Source organism: Hypanus sabinus, chromosome 15 (assembly GCF_030144855.1).
Source record: "Hypanus sabinus isolate sHypSab1 chromosome 15, sHypSab1.hap1, whole genome shotgun sequence".
Taxonomy (NCBI): Eukaryota; Metazoa; Chordata; class Chondrichthyes; order Myliobatiformes; family Dasyatidae; genus Hypanus; species Hypanus sabinus.
The window spans coordinates 12,707,452-12,728,562 of record NC_082720.1 but is presented as its reverse complement, the minus strand read 5'-3'; positions in this window follow the sequence as shown (position 1 = coordinate 12,728,562).

Below are 21,111 nucleotides of genomic sequence, written 5' to 3'. Positions count from 1 at the left end.
TCCCTTCTTTGTAGACGTTGGCATCTTGGACCTCCAGAAGCAGTCAGCAGCGGGGTGATTGATAAGTTCATGGCCTAAGGTAGAAGGAGATGAGTTATTAACTTCAAACTTTCTGCACAATCACTCAAAGAGTTGAACTGCAAGTGCATTTAACAAGAGCTATATAACTCATCTCCTTCTACCTTGAGCCACAAGCTTATCAATCACCCCTCTGTCGACCACTTCTGGAGGTCCAAGACACTGACTTTTACAAAGAAGGGATCCGTATGCTCCAGGACCACTGGACTAAGTGTGTAAATGTAGGAGGGGACTATGTTGAAAAATAAATGTGCTAGGTTTTCTAAAATTGACTCCTTCTACCTTAGGCCATGAAGTTATCAATCAACCCTCATAGTCCCATCCTACATTTACACACTTAGCCCAGCAGTTGTGGAGCATACGGATCTTGGACCTCTAGAAAGTGGTCCACAGCAGAGGTGATTGATAAGTTTCTGGCCTAAGGTAGAAGGAGAAAAGTTATACAGCTCTTGTTACATGCACATGTAGTTTAACACTTTGAGTGCTTATGCAGAAAGTTTGAAGTTATAACTCATCGGGATGATTGATAAATTTGTGGCTCAAGGTAGAAGGAGATGAGTTATTAACTTCAAACTTTCTGCATTATCACTCAAACAGTTTACCTACATGTGCATGTAATGAGAGCTGTTTAACTCTTCTCCTTTAACCTTAGGCCACAAACTTATCAATCACCCCTCGTAAGAAGAATAAAAGAGAAGCAAGAGTAGATATCAGATCACTGGAAAGTTGTGATCTTTCAACCTGAACTGTGATGCTCAAAGCTCAAACTTTCCAATTTCTAACAGCACTATGAGCTCACAAGCCTTGTTTCATATGGATTTAAATATAACATTTTCATTCCTGTATACACCACCCCTCTTCTCAAATTGGCCTCCATGTTGACTGATGTTAAATCATCATCTCTTTCTAGACTTCCTGTCTTATTTTTACATTCTGGAGATTTCTGAAATCTCTCCAGCTCTCTAGTTCCCAGTCTGTTGACACCCTCTACCCCAACCCGCTATTTAGTTTAAAGCTTTATCCACAACCCTCGTGATGTGATTTGCCAGCACTCTGCTCCCAGCCTGCTTCTGCTGGAGCCCATCCCATCAGAACAACTGGTACTAGTGTACCACAAATTCAAACCATTGCTTCCAAACCAATCTTTGAACCTGACATGTAACACTGTAATCTTATTGGCCCTTTGATCATTTTGAAGAGGCTCAGGTAGCAGTTCAGAGATTATTACATTATTGATTCTGCATTTTAATTTAGAGCTAGGCTGCTCAAATTCCCCCAACAGAACTTTTTTCCTTGGTCTACCCATGTCGTTGGTATCAACATGGTCCGTAACAAGTAGATCTTTCCCCTACTGCTCCAAATTCCTTTACAGGTCAGATGAACTACCCCCAAACTTGAGCACCATGCAGGTCTGCAGGATTCTCAGTCATTGCGAAATAGAAAGTGTCTATTCCCCTGACTATACTTCCTCCAATTACAGCTACATTTCTCTTCTGTCCTCCCTCTTGAATAGCTCCCTGAATCAACAGTGTCACAGTTCAGTTGCTTATCCTTCCTACTGCCCAGACTCTCGCCCTTATAGTGAGCAACAAACTCAGACCTGTTGGGCAAGGTCAAGGGCTGAGCTTCCCCTAGAACTAGCTCTTAGACCACAACCCCCCCCCCCCCATCTGTCTCACTCATATTCACCTCCCCTTGGGCCTGATCACAGAATAAATTTGAGGCAGTTTATCTAATGGGTTTGACTGCCTCCTGGAACACAACGTCCAGTAATTCTCCCCCTCCCTGATGTTTCCCGATGTTTGAAGCTCAGATTCCAGAATATCAACTTAGAACCCGAGTTCCTTAAGCAACCAAAATTTGCTGCAGATATTGTCACCTGGAACCACGATGGGATCTACCATCTTCCATAACATGCAGCTGTAACACACCCTACCTAATATAACTAGTTGTAATTTGGGGTATTATTCATTGACTATGTTATCAGTTACCTCATTTAATTTTCATATTCAAATCTGCTAAGCTATTAGTTTGTCTGTGTAGTTTAAAGAAGAAAGCTTAAAGATATTAATTGCCTTTGTTTAGCCCTCTCCAAATCCTCTCAAGCCAAACCCTCAAAATCCCACTCTTGCACTGGGCCACTCTTTTTAGGACTGATCCACAATGTCTATTCCATTCCATCTTACCTTCTTTTTATTGACAGTCACTGCTCAATTAACCATTATGCTAACCAATGAGGTGTGCTGTTTTTAAACCTTCCAGCTCTCCCTCTTGTTGCTGTGAAGTGAAACACACCCACAAAGACACTTACTATTCACTGGCAACAAGACATCTCTGTTTTTAGAAAAATGTGGTATTGATAATGAGAAGCTAGTGGTATTTCTTCATGGAAGTATTCATCTAACTTAATAACCTCCAATGTGATTGACTATCCAGCATCCTTGGGTCAGGCAAAGCTCATCAAGAGGTTTTACAAACGTTTGTATATTCAGTAATTGAGCATTTGACTCATGCTCAGTTTGACTCATTTAAAGCTCAAAACAGGGGTGAAATGGATTATTCTCCACACACACCTGTTCAGGAATAGCATTTCATTCCATCCACCACCGTGCAGCTATGGCAATGATGTATATATTATATGGATTCCCTCTAGTGACACATCAAATCACAGAGAGCTTGCACAATTAATTGGGTCAATTGTCCCAATGAGCTTCTCTCAATTGTTCCGCATATCTCTTCTCATTCTGCCACATCTAATGCTCGCATTCTTCTCTTTCTCCCTCATACATTCACCTAGCTTCGTCAAATTTATCACCTCAACCTCCCCACACCGTCCACTTTCTAATTCTGCTCTGAGTAAAGACAATTTCCTTGCATTCTCCTCACTGAATTTAATTGGCACTCTCAATTACTTACTGATTTGGAATTCCTCTACAAATGGAAATACCTGCCTCTATGAGTGGAAATACCTTACTTCTTTTAATACAGAAGAAAGCTACTTGGCCTGCTGGATCAATGCTATAGAGCAAGAAAGTAAGCAGTCCCATTCTCCCTCTCCTTATTTCCTTGTAACCCTGCAACTTATTCTGTCCCATAGTCCCATCATCTTTCCAATTCTTTTTACTATTCACCTGCACTAAAGGATAATTTACTGCAGATAATTAACACACCACTCTGTATGAGCTAACCCAGACCACACAGAGAAAGCACCCATCATTATGGACAGTGCAGATAATCTCCAGCACCTGAAATCAGGATCATACCCAATCGCTAGTGCCATAAGGCCGCAGTACAAATATTGGACTACCAACAAATCAACAAACCTTTCATGCTTGCAAAGATATCTTTCTGGTAAAAATTTCATTCGTTTCTTTATTCAATCCTTCCTGAGAAATTCCAGGCTCTGCTATCATATCTTTGCAATCTGATTTTAAGTTCACAGATTTCCAGAAACAGGTCCGCCCTGTTCATGCATTCAAAACCCCCTCTCCCTTGAATTCACCAGCTCATGTTACTCTCTTTGCTCCTACTTCTTCATTCTGGCTTTTGTCCTCTTCCTTTCCAATCCTAATAAAAAGGCCTTGGCCAAAATATCGACTGTACACTTCCCTCCTTGGATAATACCTGACCAGCTGAGTTTCTCCAGCATTTTGTGTGTGTTGCTGCATATTTTCAATATCTGCAGTGTATCTTGTGCCTATCAGCAATAATCCCATTTTATGGCATTTCATCTATATCCTCTAAGTCTTTATTTATCTCTGCATATGTTCAAATGTCAGCAATTGTACAATGCAATACTGCCTCTACAATATCCTCTGGAAACATGTTCCATATACTGACCACCCTCTTTGTGAAAAACCTACCCCTTTATGTTTTCTCCTCTCAGCTAACTCCCCTGCCCTGGTGGGATAAAAAAAACTATGACCATCCACCTTATCTATGCCCCCAATAATTTTATGCACCCCTATAAATTCACCCTCTAACCTCCTTCATTCCAGGGAAAATAGACTGATCCTATCCGATTGTTCACTATGATTCAAAACCTCCTGTCTAGGCAGCATTCCTGTGAATATTTTCAACACTCTCTTGCTTAATCACATCATTTTTGAATTATTCCCAGTGTCTCTGCATTCTGTGTATAAAATGGACATAGGAGTTGTAAATAGTTGTTCAAGTTCAATGAATTCATTTTGTCAGCACTTCTCTGCGATTTCAACCAATTAAAAGTACAAGATCAGCACTTTAGCTGGAATAGCAAAATTCTTCACTGTCAGACATTTCACTTTCATCAACGTTACACGGTGAGAGTTCTGTAATTCCCTGTTATGAGAAGCATGGATAGACTAGGCAGAGATTATCGTTATCCCAGGGTAGATATATCTACTACCAGAGGCTATGGATTGAAGGAGAGAGGGGATAGGTTCAAAGGGGGATGTGAGGGGTAAGTTTTTATTCTGAAAGTGTTGGGTGCCTGGAATGCGCTGCCTGGTATGGTGGTACAGGCAAATACGTTGAAGGCTTTTAAGAGATGTTTAGGTAGGCACATGGATGTGAGAAATATGGAGGGATATGGATATTTTGTAGGTAGGAGAGATTAGTTTCTGAGTATTTTTAACTTACTTTTTAGCTTGTTCGATATAACATTGTGGGTTGAAGGCCCTGTTCTTGTGCTGTACTGTTCTATGTTTTATGTTCTACCCCATGCCATTTTGGAAAACGAAGTCTTTCCCACCATCACTGTCATCCCAAGAAATTGGGAATTAGGAAGCATCAAGCTGGCCTGATCTCTCTGTGACTGGATACTTTGGCAGCAACAATGTCCCAGCTCACATTCAAGCATTAACCTGAAACACTTTCTCTGTTTCTCCACCCACAGAATCTGGCTGACATTCCGAACCATTCCAGCATTTGCTCCTTTTAATTTTGGAAGCATTGCAGTTGAGGAATTAAGAGAGAAATTTACCTCTCTTACCTTGGAGCCTTTGGAGTTAAGGGAACAAAATGAAAAGAGACCATTCACATTATCAAACTATTCTCTCCATGTATTTCAAACAACCTCCTGAAGACTATAAGCAAACAACTGAACATGAAAGAAAAATAATAAATCTCAGGACTTCAACAGCATCATTCAAATTATCCAGAATGACCAAATGCAAATGTATTGCCTCCAGAGCACAGAAGTCATCAAGTATTGCTCAGAATTGAAACATGAGAAATTCTGGTGATGCTGGAAATCCAAAGCAACAGGCACTAAATGCTGGAGGAGCTCAGCATATCCAGCAGTGTCAGGGAAGTGAACAGATAGCTGACATTTCAGGCTGAGACCCTTCGCCAGGACCGAGAAGGAAGGGGGAAGATGTCAGTACAAAGAGGTGGGGGGAATGCCAGGTGGCACGAATATGTCTTTCTTCATTTATAGTATTACTTGACCAATTGTGACATATTATTATCAATTTAGCTGCTACATTTCTTTGTACTACAACAGAGACTATACTGTCAAATGGACTGTAAAATGCTTCAGGACATACTGAAGAAGACATATAATTTTTCTCTTTGTTTCATTGCTGCAGAGACACTCTCCCAATGATAATTATTTCTTTGATTGGTGACTTTGAATTTTTTTAATTTGACTTTGTCCAGCTCTTATCACAGCCATTTTTCACTTTGTCCTTTGACTCTGCGATTGTTAAGTTCAAGGACATTTGCAATACCCTCATGTTTACAAAAAAGTGAGACAATCCGTTTCAAAAGGGACTTTTCCTTAAGCCAAATACATTTGAATTTCAAAAGGTAATGCCTGGATCTTTTTATGTTAGACGAACAGTTGATTTTTTAAGTGATAGTTACTAAGTGGTAATCAATCATAGTGTCAGTTTGTGAAGGTCACTTTGCTTTCTCAGCTATAGGTTTACAGTTCAGCCCCCTCAATGTCTCCACTACAAGGCTGATGACAAATGCAGATAATGTGCCAACTGCTTTCTCTTTTCATGTTTCAGAAACATTTGGCATGGATGGTTAGGAATTGTTGTAATATAACTGCAAAGGTTCACCGCTTGCCAGATAGTGTTGATACAGCGCTTTGTCTGTTGTGAGACCATTAGCTTTAGTGCCAAATGGGAAGAAAATAGAGAGGAAGAAAAGGAAGGAGAGAAGAGAAATGAGGTGGCAGGACAGTGAGGAATGAACAAGAAGTACGGAGGAGGGGAGTGAAAATGGAGAGAGCTAAGGGAGGAAGGAGAAAGTGGTGTTCTGTAGCAGAGGATTGACCTGAGACATTGATAGTTCCTTCTTCCAGGAGATTCTGCTTGAACCATTGAATTCCTCCTGCAGATTGTCTGCTGTGGAGTGCACAAGTGTGGGAAAATAAAGTGTTAGATTTGTTTTTAAAGGTTCAAAATTTCATTTTATTGACAAAGTATGCAGGTACAATACAACTCTGATATTCAGCTTCTCCAGAGAGCCACCAAATACAGAAAAAAATGGAAGTTTTTGAAAGAAAATACATCAACCCCTCCATGAAAAAGAAATGAAGTTTGCAAATCGCATCCCCCCACCCCCCACACATCCACTCCCTTGCACAAAAAAACTAAATGATCATCCACATGGAGCATGGCAGCTAGAACACCTAAAACCCCAAACCCCCTCCTTCGTGAAAGAACAGCGACAATAGCATCCCCAAACCCCCCAAATACTCTCTCACACAAAAAAACTAACAGACCGCCCACACAGAAAAAGACCAAAAAGAACATCAGACCCCAAATCCCTAGCCCCTTCCTCATACAAAAAGTAACATATCACCCACCTTCCAATCGGCAACATGAAGGAAACTAATATAAACTAAATTCCAGTAATCACGTAGATCTCATAGATTCAAAAACCTCTTTCTGTAGCATCGAGGAGAACGGCCGCACAAGCTCAGTCCTTCCATGAAGAGTGATCCGAATGACCAACCGCCGTCAAGCCCATGACCTTCACGGAGAGTGACTGCTGATCTCGTCTGCATTTGTTTTGATGCTTCAATCATCCTTAGTGCTTTGAAATGGAGTCGATCATGTCCCCACGCCCCGTCTGTGGTCTTCTCCTCGAGGGAGCTCGAGCTGTCAGTCATCTCCGAGGACAGCACAGCACCAGATCATTCAATTCAATTCTAAAACCATGCATTATGTGAATACTCCAGATTGGTTGAACATGAGAATGGAATTGACCCGTTACTTAGCTGTGGAAACCATTACCATCCACCTTCCAGAAACTAATTGTTCTTTAGAGGCACAAGAGGTTTTGAAGATTCTGGAAATCTTGAGCAGCCATAGAATAAGTTAAAAAAACAAAACACAGAAGTTAAAACACACAAAATGCTGGAGGAACTCAGCAAGTCCAGCAGCATCGATGGAGGGAAATAAGCAGTTGACATTTTGGTCTGAGACCCTTCATTAAGACTGGAAGGTAAGGGAATAGAAAACAGAATAAGGAGGGGGAGAGGGGGGAGTACAAGCTTGGAGGTGATAGGGAAAACCATGTGAGGGAAAGGTGGATGAGGGGGAGAGGGGATAATGTAAGAAGCTGGAAGGTGATAGCTGGAAAAGGTAATGGGCTGAAGAAGGAGAAATCTGATAGAAGAGGACAGTGGAAGGTGGTGGGTAACCAGAGAGAGGTAAAGGGAAGGTGGTGGGGAATGAGAAGGAGGTAAAAGGGGAAGTGGTAAGGAACCAGAGAGAAATGATTGGTAGGTCATGAAGGTGAGGGATGAAGAGGGGGAAGGAAGCAAAGGGGAATGGTTACCAGGAGCTGAGAAAATTACCATCATGCCATCAGTTTAGAGACTATCCAAATGGAATATAAGGTGATGTTCCTCTAATCTGAGTTTGGTTTCATTGTAGTAGTAGAGGGGGTCATTGGCAAATACTTCAGAGTGGAAATCAATCAGAATTGGATCAGAATCAGGTTTATTATCACCGGCATGTTAAATTTGTTAACTTAGCAGCAGCAGTTCAATGCAATAAATAATATAGAAGAAAAATAAATGAATTATAGTACATGTACATTGAATAGATTAAAAACAGAGCCAAAATAGAAATAATATATATTTTAAAAAGTGAGGCAGTATTCATTGGTTCAGAAATCAGATGGCAGAGGGGAAGAAGCTGTTCCTGAGTCGCTGAGTGTGTGTCTTCAGGCTTCTGTATCTCCTACCTGATGGTAACAGTGAGAAGAAGGTAAAATCGCGTGTATCGATATTATTGTTGAGTAAAGATACCTACAGGGACATGAAAGAGGAGCTGGCCAAAGTTGATTGGAAGGGGACACTAACGGGGATAACAATAGAGCCACAATGATGACATAACAATAGGAACAGGAGCAGGTAGTTTAAGAATCAGGGATTCTGCAGAAGGTTTTGGACAGATTCCGAGAATGGGCAAAGAATTGGCAGATGGAATACAGTGTATGGAAGTATATGGTCATGCACTTTAGTAGAAAGTATAAAGGCACAGACAGTTTTCTGAATGGACAGCAAATTCAGAAAACAGAACTGCAAAGAAATTTGGGAGTCCTAGTGTAGGGTTCTCTAAATGGTTGACTTAGTAGTAAGGAAGATTAATGCAATTTCAGCATTTGTTTCAGGAGGTCTAGAATATAAAATCAAGGATGAAATGCTGGGTTTTATAAAACATTGGTCAGACTACATTTGTAGTTTTGTGAGCAAGTTTTGAGCCCAATATTTAAAAAAGGATGTGGAGAAGATCCAGAGGAGGTTCACAAGAATGATCCCAGGAATGAAAGGGTTAACGTATGAGAAACATTTGATCGCTCTGTGCTTGTAGTGACCTGAAGTTTAGAAGAATGAGGGGGGAATATCATTGAAACCAATCGAATATTGAGAGGCCGAGATAGAGAGGGTGAGGAGAGGATGTTTACAATAATGGAAGAGTCAAGCACCAGAGAGTACAGCCTCAGAATATAAGGTAATCCCTTTAGAACACAGATCAGGAACAGTTTTGTTTAGCCAGAGGATGGTGAATATACTTTTTTTTCTACCTTCTTTTCTCTTTTTGCACTATGTATTTTATAGAACTTTTCTTACGGTATTTTACAGTTACTATTATGTATTGCATTATACTGCTGTCACATAACAACACATTTCACAACATATACCAATGATATTAAACCTGATTCTGTGGAATTTAATGCCAATGTAGCTGTACTGGCATGATATTGGGTATATGTAAAGTGGAGGTTGAGAGGTTCTTGATTAGTAAAGGTTGTAAACGTTAAGGGGAGAAGGCAGGAGAATAGTGTTATGAGGGAAAATAGATCAGCCATTATTGAATGGCAGATTGGAATCAATGGACAAAATGGCTAATTCTACACTTACGTTTTGTGGTCTAAGCATCACACCATGACATTTCTGCATCAATGCTACCTTCTTCAATCATCCTCACTACAATTTGTTCCACATTCTCTCCACTCTCTAAATGGCTTATTCCCAACAACTCTTAAGAATCATCATATAATAGACTCTATTTGTCCCATCATGTCTGTGCAGGATAACAACCAACAATCAAGGCTCATCCCATTGTAGAATACTTTCTGCCTTTATCTTATTTCTTTATTTACATACAGTGCACTTCCATCTCTACTTCTTCTCTGACAGTGAATTTTAGACTCAGAGAACAAAACAAAATGGAAAAACAAGAGAAAGTATTATATAAGGCACAGGATCTCATATCAGATTTATACAACATGTTTTCCTAATAATAAATGGACAGCTGAAATGAACAGTTGGTTCACATGCAAACTCCTAAAATCTGATTCCATTTCTTGACTATCTTGAATGCCAGTTATTTTCCATGTTTTGTACACATAATTTCTCCATAAAATAAGTACAAATGTTTTATATAGATATCTTTTTTTTAAAATAGAAACAATTAATGAAACTGAAAAGAAATAGAAACATAGAAAACCTACAGCACAATACAGGCCATTTGGCCCACAAAGCTGTGCCGAACATGTCCTTCTTATAAATTACCAAGGCCTTATTTTTAGCCCTCTATTTTTCTAAGTTCCAGGTATCTATCCAGGAGTCTCTTAAAAGACCTTATCTTATCTGCCTCCACCACTGTAGCCAGCTGGAGACCATTACATGCACTCAACACTCTCTGAGTACAAAACTTACCCCTAACATCTCCTCTGTACTTACTTCCAAGCACCTTAAAACTGTGACCTCTTGTGCAAGCCATTTCAGCCCTGGGAAAAAGCCTCTGGCTCTCCAAATGATCAATGCCTCTCATCATCTTATACACCTCTATCAGGTCACGTGCCATCCTCCACTGCTCCAAGGAGAAAAGGCCGAGTTCACTCAACCTATTCTCATAAGGCATGCCCCCCAATCCAGGTAATATCCTTGTAAATCTCCTCTGCACCCTTTCTATGATTTCCACATCCTTCCTGTAGTGAGGTGACTAGAACTGAGCACAGTACTCCAAGTGGGGTTTGACCAGGGTCCTATGTAGCTGCAACATTACCTCTTGGCTCCTAAACTCAATCCCACGATTGATGACAGCCAATACACCGTATGCCTTCTTAACCACAGAATCAACCTGCACAGCAGCTGTGAGTGTCCTATGGACTCGGACTCCATGATTCCTCTGATCCTCCACACTGGCAAGAGTCTGTACCAATAATACTATATTCTGCCATCATATTTGACCTACCAAAATGAACCACTTCACACTTGAACTCCATCTGCCACTTTTCAACCCAGTTTTGCATCCTATCTATGTCCCACTGACAGCCTTCCACACTATCGACAACACCCCCAACCAAATGGATCCAAATAATGAATACAAATGGAAAACAATACTAATGCTGTAAATACAAAATAAATGACTGAGAATCCATAGATAATGAAAAAAGCAGATTTTCTGTTATGTCAATAACTTCTCATCAAAACTTCATAGAATGGAGATAATTGCAATGTAATGAATTATTCAGGTCTGGGTGGTAATTAAAAGATTCAACATAATTAAATTCATGATTACAATACTAATCTTAAATAACATTGCTTTAAACCATGATTAACTGAGATAATCTCATTATAGTTGCAATCAGTATGTTACTTACAGCAAGTAGTCTTTCATACAAATTGACTTTCAATAGAAGAGGTAATGGAGAAAGTAAGATTATTTTCCAAAGAGGAGAAAAGCTAAAGGGAGATTAACCACCAGATTTGAGAGTGGAATTTTCCTGCATGCACTGAAATAAGTAAACCAAGGGGATCTTCACATCTAGAAACACTTTATCACCTCTGTTGGAATACTGACAATGGCAGCCTGTATATATGACACAACAGCCTTACATTAATCAGGGTTTAAAAACAAGTTTCTTGTGTTTTAATCATATATTTAATTGTGAATAAATCTTTTAAACACCTGATAACTGTTAACACAAGAAAGTCTGCAGATGTTGGAAACCCAAAGCAACACTTGCAAGATGCTGGAGGAGCTCAGCAGGTCGGGCAACATTTATGGAAGTGAATAGATATTCAATGTTTTGGGCTGAGGCCCTTCTACAGAACTGAATTAATTGCATACCAATTATCTCCAACGATTTATAGATTTAACGTCCAGCAACTAGGTTGGATCCGAACCTGCGGTGCTGTCTGTGTTGGGTTTGCATGTTCTCTTTATTGTGGTATCCTTGAAGGATTTGATTTCTTCCTACATTTAATGCATATTTGTGATGGCACATTAATTGGCCACTGTCAATTATCCCTACTGCAGGTGAATGATAGAATTTGAGGGAAGCTGATGGAAACAAGGAAGAGAATAAAATGGTAATGGTGTAGGATTAGTGATAATGGATGTTTGATGGTAAGCACACACTTGGAGGTTGAGGCCTATTTCCGTGCTTAATGACTATGAAGCACCATTGACCCAGATAATCTGGATGTTCTATAAATAGGTACTTACTGTTGTGTTAAATCTAATATTTCTGTACTTATTTCAGATTAGAAAGAACATGTGTGAGATTAGGGTACTTGACTTTCAGATCTATCCCATGATTCAATATAATCATTATAGATTTATGCTAGCCTCAACTCATCATCTGTATCAGTTATTCATAACCTTAAATTCATTAGTCTTTCAAATATTTGTCTATGTCCACCTTAACCAAATATAATGACCTGGCCATCATATGGCCTGAAATGAAAGGGAACATAAGTTAAAAATAACTTTTATTGTAATAGGAGTTATAATGTTTCAGTTCAGTTGCAAGTGTGGGACTATTGCCAGGACTTGTTTCCAGAGGAATACCTGAGGTCCACCGTAAGACTGCTGCTGTCTGTAAGGAGTGAGTTTGTATGTTGTCCCCATATCTGCACGGGTTTTCCCTGAGTGCTCTGGTTTCCTCCCACATTCCAAAAGAGTACGGTTAGGGTTGGTGAGTTATCGGCATGTAATGACTGTTCTGGACACATAGGCTGCACAGCACAATCCTCATTCATTTGATATGACACAAACATCATACTTCAGTGTATTGTACACGAGACCAATAAAGCTAATAGAGCAGTGCCAGAAGAGTAAAGGTTGCAATAAAACATCTGAGGTTTTGCCTATGGGTAGATTTTTGCAAGTAAAATGATGAAAGCTGTTTTATGTTTAAGAAAAACCATAAAAACCCATTTATTATACTCCAAACTCTGAACACAAAAAGTGTGGTAACAGAGCTTAACATACTGTTATCACATCCAACGAGACTGTTAAAGTGAAATCCCAACTCAATGTTAATGGTTGTGAATATATATATTTCCAGCAATTACATAACCCTACAAAGGCCCCTCCACCACAGAATTAACTAAAATCGGCATTGTGAGCCTGTCTGGAGCTCAGATGAGCTGCCTGATCAGGTCCTATGGGTGGAGGAACCTCAGGTTCTTCTGGCTCATCCAGAGGTGCGTTGATATGCTCATGGTCATGTCGTGATGGCAGGGGTAAGGTAGCAGAACCCTCCACACCTTCGTGGACCTTCAAGCTGATCTACCAAAATACATTCAGGAAGGCGGAATGTAGATCAACAGGAACCCAAGAGTGCTGTACGCCATGATGGGAGGTAGAAATTGAATTTACTGATAAGGGTGGAACACAATTGAGAGGCCGACTAGGTGGTCATGGCATCAGGAATAAAGTCAGCTAGTGCTCGTAACAGCTGACTGTATACCAACTCAGCTCCTGATGACTGCAGGTCCTCTTTTGGAGGAGTTCTGGGCCCCAGCAGGACCCACAAGTCATCATGCCAACACTCACTGGTCAGACAAGCTCTCAGAACAGCTTTTAAGGAGCGATTAAACTGCTTGCGTAGGCCATTGGACTGCTGGTGATACACTGTGATGTGATGTAGCCTAATGCCAAGGGTCTGGGCTGCCACAGCCCAGAGGTCTGAAATGAATTGGGGACTGTGGTCAGAGGAAATATCAAATTGGGTGCCAAACGAAGCAACCTAAATGCTGATGGATGCCCGAGCCACATCTGTAGCCAGCTGTTGATGCTAGAGGGACAACCTCTGGCCATTTCTGGTAGTATGGTCCACTGTGGTAAGGAGGTGGGTGAAACTGCGGGTGTAGGGAAGAGGCCAACAAAGTCCACAATGGGATGGTCAAACCATCGCTCAGAAACCACTAAAGGTGCCAATGATGCCTGTACATGATGGTTAATATTTGTCCCTGGGCACTCCACACAGGCTGTACTGCAGTCACACATGACCTTTCTACGGCTGTAACACACAAAACAGTTTCTGTGAGGCCTTCGGGCCCAGATATGAAACAATCCACCTCCAGTTTGCCATATGGTGACACATTGCACTGGAGTGAAACCCCAGCTTCCCCAAACTTAATAGCAGCCAACCACAGGTTCATGACAGCTGTTTGGTAAGCCTGAACCTCTGGGCCAGTAGCTTGGACATAGTCAATCCCTATGTGTATGTCCTTGTTGGCTGGCCGTGAGACGCAATCAGCCAAGCATTATTTTTTCCTCTTGATATGTTGTATATCAGTTTATATAGGCATTCGTTAGTCTCGTGAGACCATGGATTTGCACCTTGGAAGGTTACCCCAGGGATGTATGGGAGACCAGCGGTTGCCCAAGCTGCAAGCCTTCCCCTCTCCACACCAATGATGTTGTCCAAGGGAAGGGCAATAAGACCTGGTGTCATCGCAGAGCAATGTGTTGTTAAGTGCCTTGCTCAAGGACACAAACACGCTGCCTCAGCTGAGGCTCGAACCAGTAGCAACCTTCAGGTTACTAGTCCGATGCCTTATCCACTAGGCTATGCGCCAACTATATATCAGTTGTGAACTCAGATATGTAGGCCAGCTGGCACTGCTACCATGCAGACCATATATCTAATATTTTGACCATCACTTGCATGAGGGGTTTGTGGGCAACAAACACTGTGAAATGGCAAACCTGTAGGAGGGAATGAAAATGGTAGACAACCAGAGGGAGACCAAGAAGCTAATGGTGAAGTGTGCTGTACTTCCCCTTGGGGGAGGTGGGGTGGGGACAGAGCTGCCAACTGAAGGAAGCCAGTGGCTGTCACAGACCTCCAAACAGCTGCCCATGCACAATATTCACAACTTTAGTAGTAATGGCTATAGGTGCATTGGGGAGCAGGTGTGCCAGGGTCAAGTTGGAAAGAGCCCATTTCATATCATCAAATGCCCTGGTCATGTCCCCTAACCAATCAAGCACTTGACAAGATGTATTGCCTTTTAGCACACTACACGGGGGGAGAATAGGTTCAGCTGCTCACGGAATGAAGCGATGATAGAAATTCACCCGGCCTAAAATCTCCTGTAGCTTTTTAGTAGTGTGTGGTGGTGGGAAATCCATAATAGTGGCTATTTTTGTTGGGAAGGATTTCGACCCTTCTGCAGAGATGCACTGGCCAAGAAAGTCAGTAGTCAACAACCCGAACTGGCATTTCCAGGGTTAGTAATCATCCTGTGTTTGCTTGAGTGCTCATAAAGTGTGCAGAAGTGGGACATGTGTTTGGTTTTGGATGCATTGGTGACAAGTATGTCATCCAGGTATACAAAAGGAAAATCTAAGTCTCTAAGTACAGAGTCCACCTGCCATTGAAAACTCTGTGCTGCATTCATCAGCCCAAAAAGCATGTGCAGAAACTCAAAGAAGCCAAAAGGGGTTATCACAGTCATTTTGGGAATGTCCTCCAAGCACACAGGCACCTGATGGTAGCCCCTAACTAGGACTACTTTGGAAAAAATTAACTTTCTGGCTAAAGATGCTAAAAAGTCTTGAATGTCTGGGACCGGGTAGCGATCAGGTGTGTTGGCCTCATTAAGGCATTGGTAATCACCACATGGGTGACAACCACCATCGGACTTAGGACCAAATGGAAGGGTAAAGCCCAGGGGCTATTTGACCGGTGTACAATTCTGTGTCTTTCCATGTTTGCAAACTCAGCCTTCTCAGTTGCCAGCTTTTCTGGGTCCAGACTACGCATGTGTGCGTGAACTAGCTGGTCAGTTGTGGAAATGTGATGCTCAACCCCATGGTTTGCAACTGTAGTGGACAGTGTTGGCTTGGTGAGGTTTGGGAATTCACCCAATGGTCGAGTAAACTCACATCTGGTGGTACCTACACCTGACAGAGTCGTTGTGGGGAACTTACTGGGGGAGCTGGGTAATGACCCAAAGTCCTCGACATCCACACACCGGCAGTTTTTAAGATTGACTAACAGACCTTAGGCATGCAGGAAATTTGCACCAAGAGGAGGTCTAGCCACCTTTGCCAGGATGAAGTTCCATATGTAACGTGCCCGCTGAAGCAGTGTGTCACCCATTATATCCCGTAAGTTTGAATCAGGCTGTCATTGGCAGCCTCCAGTGAGGTTTTGATGCTCTTTGCCTTCTCATCGAAATGCACACTCATTTGAGCACCCATGTCACACAGGGAACGGTGCCCCGTAAAAGTGTCCATAATGAAGAGTGGACATCCCTGGCAGCTGGAACCCACGGTGCTCACTGATGTGCTGGCTTTGTTGGAACTGCAAGGTCACAGCAGTGCCTTGCATCCATTCCAACGAGAGCGTGGTAAAGACACAGACATGGTGTATTCTGTTTCACAGCATTAGTCAGTCGTCTGTTTTGCCTCCTTACGTTGGAGGCCTTGATGACCAGTCTTATTAAGGCAGGGAAAGTAGGAGGAGGTATGCATCGCTGACTGGCTGAGTGTAGACTATCAGCCATTTTAGTAAGCTTCCGATTGTCCTTGAAGGGTGCATTAGCAAGGGCTATCAGTACTTTATCAAGCATTTGCTGCATGCAGAGTTCTTTAAAAATAAAACAAGGATTGTTGTTTTCCAGGAGTGACAGCATGTGGACCATTAACTCCAGCAGCTTAGCATCGCCTAGGCCGGGCAAGGAGAGCAACTGTTTGGCGTGCGCAGACTCCAATAGTTCAAAAGTCTATAAAAGATGAGTTTTCAGCAATTGGTATTTATCATGTTCAGGCAGGTATCCTAGCAGATTCACCAGTCTCACAGTCGTTGAGTTACTGAGCAACGCTACCACATAGAAATATTTGGTGCTGTCAGTGGAGATTTCTCGCAGCATGAGTTGGGCCTTGGCTTGTACAAACTAAGCAACGGCATTTTGCTCCCAAAAACTCCAGCAGTTTCAAAGCAATTGTATTGGGTGACATCTTCAAAAACTCTGAAATCGTCCTGGAACTCTGCAGTTGTCCCATTGTAGGTTTTCACAAATAAGACTGCGAGAGGCATTTTATGTTTAAGTTAAATGCGTAACAACTCATTTATTGTATTCCAAACAATGAACACAGAAAGTGTGGTAACAGAATGTCATGTAATACATCATCCAATATGACCAGCCTCTTAAAGTGAACCCTAACTCAATGTTGGTGGTTGTGAATTGTGTATGTTTCCACCAATTATATTACCATCTATATCCTTTCAACCAGATCTCAAATGTCACATAGCACTAAATTAAAATAAAACACTGGTAATCTGAACATTATTAATATCCCTTATATAATGTTACTAAAATGGATTATGCAATCATTATTACATAATTTTTGTGGGAGATTGGGTACAAATTAACCCTTTACATTCCCTACACTGCTATATTTTGAATGTACTTTGTTAAGTGTAAGTCATTTTTGCGATGCACTGACAAGGATGTGTGAGGAATTACATAAATGTAAAAATTATTTCATGAGAATAATTTATAATGGATCAAGTTTCAAAGGAAAAACTATGGTTTGGTTCTTTCAAAATAAATTAGAAATAATAATGGAAATATGAAATAAAAGCTCAAAATGCTGGAAACAGTCAATAAGTCAGCTGACTCCCATGGAGCAAGAAATAATTTATGTTTCAGGTTGAAGGTTCTTTATCAGAACAGGAACGAGGAAATAAATCAGCATCACATTGCAGAAAATGTGGGCGATGCATTGACAGGACACTGGAAATTTTCCTGGTCTACGGAAACTAGAGTTACTATGTTGGGTAAGCTGTAGATGAGATCATTTGGTGAATGGATTATAGAAGAGATAGGGAGGAAGAGTCCTTTTTTCACAGAAGTTGTAAAATGAGGGCAGTTAGAGAAACAAAAGTGGAATTGGAAAATCTAGGGTTGTGGTAGTTGCTAAGCAGATACTATTGGAGAGAGAAAAACAGAGTATATCACAGTTTGATGACCATGGCTGGCTCTTTCCTATGCTTAAACAGAGTCAATGTCTCCACACTTATTGAATCCCAAACACTGCTTTCCTTTAACTTTTTTTTTAACAGTGCTGGTTATGTTTTACTTACATCTATCATATCAAGTTTGATGTTTTACTTAAACTTCCAATGTTTCTTCTTAAGTGGAAGCTAAATCTGAAATGTCTTGGAATTTTTAAGAAGGGAAATATCATGTGTCATGTATCTTATCTCCTGCTTGGTGGGTTTTCTAATCACTAGCAGTGTTGAAATTCCACTCTGAATTTCCAACGTGTCCTTTCTGTTGGGGTTAGATGAAGCCTTGCTCTGACGGTGCCTGACTGTTTGTAGACTTCTCTGCTCTGCACCAGTTGTAGAATATTATGTTTGAAAGTAAGAACCCATTTTTGTGATCACCCTACAGATAAACCATGGGGACTCAAAGGAGATGGCAGATGCTGGAACTCCATCTATTAATCCAGATAAAAATAATCAGGAGATATAAAAGTCTGATTTACCAGATATAAAGGATGAAATAGTGACTATAAAATAATTCAAAGCATAACAGCCAATGGTGAGAAGGAATTACTGCCTACTTTCCTAAATATATTTGCAGACTTGGCAGGCAGTTGATTCTTCTGTAAGTTTGCCCTGTCTTGGGCCAGTTGAGTGTGAATCAGAGAAACAGTCAACTGACAAAGTTTATGTGAAGTTTTCTCAGGGTGCTAAGATTTCCTCCCACACCCCAGGCAAGCCAACTGTTTGAAAATCAAAATAAGTACAGATGCTTGGATTCTGAAACTAAAGGAGGACATGCTAAATATTTTACCAAGCTGGTTAGCAGCTGTCAAAAGAAAAAGATTTTTAATACTTTCAGTTAAAGACCCATCCTTAGCATTCCAATAGACTACTTGGCTATTGTAAGTTACATCTCATGTAGACAAATGGCAAATAGGAAGTGCAAATAGGCAAATGGAAGAGAATAAAACTGCAGATTTACTGAGAAGTGAAGACCACTGGGATCAATGTAGTTCCTCCCACTGGGAAGCCAGGGTGGACCTGATTGGTCAAATGACCTTCCTTTGTGGCTCGATGGCGTGGAATGTATCAGAGACAGGACAGTGTGAGGAGATCAGGGTGTTTCGGAGAAGGCGATGTGAGCTCTTGAAAAGCTTAAAAATGTCTGAGTGATGTCCCACAGGAGGTCTATGTAAAGCCCAGAGACTGCCTGCATGAAGCTGAGGTTGGTTAGTACACTGAAGACTCGATCAGGCATTATGGTGCATCTGTGCTGAAGGCCACAGCTTTAGTTCAATCATAGTGTTTATTGACATCACAACTACCTCAATACCACCCCCAAACTTATTTTTACATCCAATCTCCTCCCGTCCACAAACTTCTTAACCTCTCTTTCACAATACCTGTATCTTCTACAACTCTTGCAACATTCTCCCCAAACACACTTCCCCTCATTTCTTTATCCCCTCACCACTCCCAATATCTTTACTCTTGCCAAACCTCTCATCTCCTGCAAATTTCTTTTCTTCTTCAGATCTTGCCCTTCCTACAATTCTGTCCCTTCCCATTTATAATCACTCTCCCCTCAACTCTGTTACTTGCTATGAATCCTCTCCCCCTCCTTCTATTGCCCTAATCCCACATCTCCTCAAAAGCCTCATCTTCAATCAAACTCTCAAAATTTTAAAATTGCACCCCTACCAACAAAAAAAACCTACACCTCGCTAATTCCTCTCTTGCAAATCTCACCACCTGCTCAAAATCCACAGTGGGAAAGAAAACAAACAGTGTGGATAACTTTTATACAAAATGCATAAATTTTGGCCCAGTATTAATGTTTTGTTTTGAGACAGCTGAAGCTACAGTGATGCGATCATGACATGGTTCCAGCCAAAATGCATGGGTAGGGGGAGACTCTGCTGTTAAAAAAAAATTAGCTGCAGACCCTGGGAGAGTACAGAGCGTGGAGTTTATCTGGTGAGTGTTGCCTTTCAAAATAAATATGTGGTAATAGTTATACAATTACTTTTGGTACCTTGTATTTTGGCTCCAAACCAACTGATTGTCCTGAGATTTTATCAGTGCTGATATAGAATGCTTGAGGCAAACTGGTAGTCATTCACGTTTACCTATTAATCACCTCTCGTATCTTCCAACGGCTGGTTGTTAAAGATTTCGAATGCACACAGTCTGGATATTTGACACATGGGATCAGTATAGGAAAGAATTATCCAGTCACCTCACTATTGATATTGATTTATTATTGTCACATTTACCAAGATGCAGTGAAAGGCTTGTCTTGCATATTGATCATACAGATCAAATCATTACACAGTGCTTTAAGGTAGATTAAGTAAAACAATAATAGTGCAGAATAAAATATAAAAGCTACAGAATAAGTACAGTGCAGGTAAATGGTAAAGTGCACGGTTATAACGAGGAAGACTGTGAGGTTAGCAGTCCCTCTTACCATACATGTATGCAGACTAATCATTATTTGAGATGTGGCTCATGATGGTGGTATCATTTACAAACTTGCAAATGGAGTTGGAGCAGTCAATTCATTATTGATATCCTTTGCATGTAAAACTCTCTTTAATCTCCATAAATTAGGCATAGGTAGACCACAGCTCCTACAGTGCTTTCATTTCTCAGAACATTGTCTTGAAGGGATTGCTTTTCTACTGATGATTGACGCTGAAAACTGAAATCTCTGGAACTCAAGGTAATAATCTCAATCCTAGTCAGTGGCATGGTGGATTTGATAAGGCCAATATCCTACTCATTCCTGATTTTCATGGTTCTAATGTTATTTATTTATTTGTGTATATTCCCAGAAAAACTAAAGGGACTTGTGAGATGAGAAAAACTTGGAATAATACCTGACATTGAGTAACAGTTCAACATTAGTGGTCCTCCAAATCGGGGGGCAATACTATAGTACAGCTGGTACAGCTGCTAACTCACAGTTCCACTGACCAGGGTAAATTCCTGATCTCAGGTGCTGTCTGTGTGGAGTTTTCATGCTCTACCTGTGAATGTGTTTTTTCCTAGGGTGCATCCACTTCCTCCTATATCCTGAAGACTCACATGCTTGTCAGGTTAATTGACCACTGGAGTGAAGGTGAGGGTAGATTCTGATCTATTAATGGGAACATGATGAGAATAAAATTTGAGTAGTGTCAATGGCTTGGTGTGGACTGTGAGCTGAAACAATTGTTTCTGGGCCAAATGATCCTATAAATCATTTCTAATTGTAGAGGTGTGTAGAAGGATGGA